A 5,104-nucleotide genomic window follows, 5' to 3' on the forward strand; every position below is an offset into this window, starting at 1 on the left:
AGATTAACAACGAAGCAAAAGTTGAGCTCGATTGAGTCAACCTAGAGCACTCCACACATGCAAACAAAGACATGTATGGATAGAGCATAACATAAATATCAAAACACCCTTACTGATCATCCTCAAAAGAGGCACGGATCACTAGGAAACAAGCTGGACATATGGCATCATGAACTAAAATATCCCAGACTTAGTGAAAATCACTAAGTCCCTGAAATCAGCAATCTCAGGTACCTCTCTTCGCAAGCTTGCACAAGACAACACACACATCCTAAAAATGCATGGGTGGCACCTCTGGAAAGAAGACAAAATGCTTAACAATTCATCCCAAAGGGGCACAGGCATATCATGCACGTATTAAACATGGAAAAAATGACAAAAGTGCATGATGAACTAACGGATCTGCAATTTAACTCACGAAGCCTCCTTCTAACAGAATTTTGGGCAGCAAGATGACCTCAAATGAAAATGATGCAATGGAATGAAATGATGTACATGTCGAGCTGAAGATTTTGATATATTATATGTCCAAATCGGAGTTACGGATGCGGAGATACGAGCAGTCAAAGATAGCACAAAAATCAGGGGGAGAGGGAAGAAAGTCAACCGGATCTAGGGTTTGTCCGGTTACTGTAGCTCCGGAGCGGGCACTGTAGCAGCCCGAGCTCGGGCTCACCGGGAATGGCGCGCCGGCAACCGTCCGGGAAGAGGAGGGCTGCGAGGAGAGGACCGGGCGACGGGGCGGCGGCGCCGGCTCGTGGGGACGGCGGCGGTGCCGACCGAAGCGAGGCGGCGGCCGGGCGTGGCGGCGAGGTCCCGCACGGGCGGCGGCGTGGCCCGCGGCGGCGTCCTGCGGCGGCGCCGGCCACCGGCGACGGAGAGGGCGGCGGCGGACGAGGCGAAAGGCGGCGGAGGCGCGCGGGCTCTCGGGGGCCGGCTGCGGGGGTAGGAGGCGGCGGCGACACGTGGCAAGGCGTGAGTGGCTGGCGGGGCGCGGCGGACGTGTCCGGCTAGGGTCCGGACATGTCCGTCGGCGGTGGATCTGACGGGGGATGTTTTTTTTTAAAACTAGGGTTTCGAGGTGGAAGACGAGATCCGAAATGGAGGGGGTATAAATAGACATAAGTGGAGCTAGGAGAGTCCAAATGAGGTGCGGTTTTCGCCCACGCGATCGTGATCGAACGCTCTAGGACATGGAGCAGAGTTTGGTGGGTTTTGGGCCAAATTGGAGGGGTGTTGGGCTGCAACACACACGAGGCCTTTTCGGTCCCTCGGTTAACCGTTGGAGTATCAAACGAAGTCCAAATGATACGAAACTTGACAGGCGGTCTACCGGTAGTAAACCAAGGCCGCATGACAAGTCTCGGTCCAATCCGGAAATGTTTGAACCCCACACACGAAAGAAAGCTAGAAATGGCCACCGGAGGAGAACGAAGCGCCGGAATGCAAAATGGACAACGGGGAAAACGCTCGAATGCATGAGATGAACATGTATGCAAATGCAATGCACGAGATGACATGATAAGAGATGCACGAAAAAGAAAACAACACACGGAGACAAAGACCCGAACCCGAGAAATAAATATAACTTAGCGCCGGAGACGGTAAGAGTTGGATACAATATGGAAAGTATATCTGGGGCGTTACAACACTCCACCACTATGAAAAGATCTCGTCCCGAGATCTAGGACTGAAAGAACTCCGGGTACTCAGAACGGAGGTGATCCTCGCGTTCCCAGGTAGCTTCACGATCGGAATGGTGAGACCACTTGACTTTGAGAAATTTAATTGACTTGTTGCGAGTTCTGCGTTCAGTCTCTTCAAGAATGGCAACTGGGTGCTCACGGTAAGAGAGATCTTCTTGGAGCTCAATGTCCTCGAAGTTGACGGTGCGGTCAGGCGTTTTGAAGCACTTTCGAAGCTGAGAGACGTGGAACACATCATGAACATTGGCAAAGTTTGAAGGAAGCTCGAGCTGATAGGCGAGGTCACCTCTCTTACTAGCAATCTTGAAAGGCCCGACATATCTGGGGGCAAGCTTCCCTTTGATACCGAAGCGACGAGTACCTTTCATAGGAGAGACGCGGAGGTAAATGTGATCTCCGATCTCGAAAGCCAGATCACGGTGCTTACTATCATAGTAGCTCTTCTGGCGGGATTGGGCTGCTTTGAGGTTATCACGAATGACCTTGCACATTTCTTCCGCCTCTGTGATTAGGTCATTGCCCAGCAGCTGACGTTCACCGGTTTCAGACCAGTTGAGAGGGGTACGGCACTTCCTGCCATATAGAATTTCAAAGGGGGCCTTACCCGAACTTGCTTGGAAACTGTTGTTATAGGAGAATTCAGCATAAGGAAGACAATCCTCCCACTTCATGCCGAAGGAGATCACACAAGCCCTGAGCATGTCTTCGAGAATCTGGTTGACACGCTCGACTTGACCGCTCGTTTGAGGATGGAAAGCAGTGCTGAAGCGGATGCTGGTGCCCATGGCCTTCTGAAAAGAATCCCAAAACTTGGAGGTAAAGATGCTGCCACGGTCTGAAGATATCACTTGAGGAATACCGTGCAGAGAGACGATGCGAGAGGTATAGAGTTCCGCCAATTGAGCTGCAGTGATCGACTCTTTGATAGGCAGAAAGTGAGCCACTTTGGTGAGCTTGTCGATGACGACGAGCTAAGCATCATTGCCACGCTTGGACTTTGGAAACCCAGTCACGAAGTCCATTTCGATGTGGTCAAACTTCCATTCTGGAATGGCAAGAGGTTGGAGGAGACCTGCTGGCCTTTGGTGTTCTACCTTCACTCTTCTGCAGACATCACACTCGTTCACGAATTGAGCGATCTCGCGCTTCATTCGAGTCCACCAATAAGCTTGCTTGAGATCCTGATACATCTTCGTACTACCAGGGTGGATGGAGAGGAAAGATATCCTAAGGCTACTTGAATTCCCACCTATGAAATTCCTGAAATTTTCCCGGTTATGCAATCAGGTGTTCGGGATACAGGGGAAGCATAATATCTCACCCAAGCTAGCAAATCCTACATCCAGCTGTATCCATCCTTCAACACATAACCAAGAAACCTTCGGAAACCCATCTATCTCAACCTTCAAAAAGCATCCGTTATACAAGTTATGGCGATACTCCCGAACTCCCGCCCCAGTACTGGGTGGCGTCGAGGTTATCTCACCAACAACTGCATAAAGGAGATTTTCGATGTCGCGCACAAATCTCAAGTATACCAGAATTGCAACGATAAAATTATGACGACAACACCTCGGAGCTCAACTCCCCGGGACACTGCCACAACCCCTAAAGACAGGAGGCACCAAGAACAATGTTCTCGTCACAAAACCATCGGAACAAAACCAAGATACTCGCGTGATCCTAAAAATTTTTTTAGTGAAATTTCAGAAGAGAAGAGTCAAAACTCTACGTCAGGATACCTTACCAGAGCGATGAGGAGACTGGGAAGTAAAAAGAATTCCTAAGCTCTCCGATATATAATTCCTAAGGACTCAAAACATTTTTCTAGACACAACTCGGCTGCTAAAAACGATCAAGCAATGGGGGCTCCTAAGGTCGGGGAAGGCTCTGATTACCAACTTGTAACGCCCTCGATGCGGCTATATCTCCCACGTGTCGAGGCAAGACTTAGAGGCATAACCGCATTGAAAGCAATGTCGCAAGTCAGGCAATCATTACAACATCCCATGTAATATGTAATAAAAGGGGGAGATACATAGTTGGCTTACACTCGCCACGTCACATCAGAGTACATAAATAACATCCATCATACAAATCACTCATGGCCCGACTACGGTGCCAAAATAGAAAAGACCCCCAACATGCGACAAGGCCCTGAATCGATAACCCCAACTAGGCACCACTACTGATCATCCGGAAAAGACACGTAGTATCGCTGAGAGTCCTCGTCGAACTCCCACTTGAGCTCGTAATCGTCAACCGGAGAAGAACACCTGGACCTGCATCTGGAGTTGTAGTATCTGTGAGCCACAGGGACTCAGCAATCTCACACCCACGCGATCAAGACTATTTAAGCTTATAGGACAGGTACGGCAATATAAGTGGAGCTGCAGCAAGCGACTAGCATATATGGTGGCTAACTTATACGCAAATGAGAGCGAGAAGAGAAGGCGAAGCATGAGCGAGAAGCTAAAGGAACATCCTGCGCAAGCATAACTCCAACACCGTGTCCACTTCCCGGACTCCGCCGAGAAGGGGCCATCACGGTAACACACACGGTTGATTCATTTTAATTAATTTTAGTTAAAGTTATCTACAACCGGACATTAACAAATTCCCATCTTCCCATAACCGCGGGCACGGCTTTCGAAAGATCAATCCCTGCAGGGGAGTCCCAACTTAGCCCATAACAAGCTCTCACGGTCAACGAAGGAATAGACCTCCACCCAAGACACACCGATCAGACTCGGTATCTCGGTACAACAAGATGATTCGACAGGTTAAAACAAGTCCAGCAACACCGCCTGAATGTGCCGACAAATCCCGATAGGAGCTGCACATATCTCTTTCTCAGGGCACACTCAGATGAGCAATCCGTACAACTAAAACCAGCCCTTGAGTTTCCCCGAGGTGGCGCTGCACAGGGCTCTAGTTCGGACCAACACTCAGAGGAGCACTGGCCCGTGGGGGGCTAAAATAAAGATGACCCTCGGGCTCCGGAAACCCAAGGGAAAAGGGGGTAGGCGGCAAATGATAAAACCAATGTTGGGCATTGCTGGAAAAGCTTTAATCAAGGCGAACTATCAAGGGGTTCCCATTATAGCCCAACCGCGTAAGGGACGCAACAATCCGGGAACATAACACCGATATGACGGAAACTAGGGCGGCAAGAGTGGAACAAAACACTAGGCGAGAGGCCGAGCCTTCCACCCTTTACCAAGTATATAGATGCATTAAGTTAACATAGCAATATAATGATATCCCAACAAGTAAATAAATGTTCCCACAAGGAACGGCTCCAATCTTCACCTGCAACTAACAACGCTATAAGAAGGGCTGAGCAAAGCGGTAACATAGCCAATCAACGGTTTGCTAGGACAATGGTAGGTTAGAGG

Source organism: Triticum urartu, chromosome 3, assembly GCF_003073215.2.
Source record: "Triticum urartu cultivar G1812 chromosome 3, Tu2.1, whole genome shotgun sequence".
Classification (NCBI taxonomy): domain Eukaryota; kingdom Viridiplantae; phylum Streptophyta; class Magnoliopsida; order Poales; family Poaceae; genus Triticum; species Triticum urartu.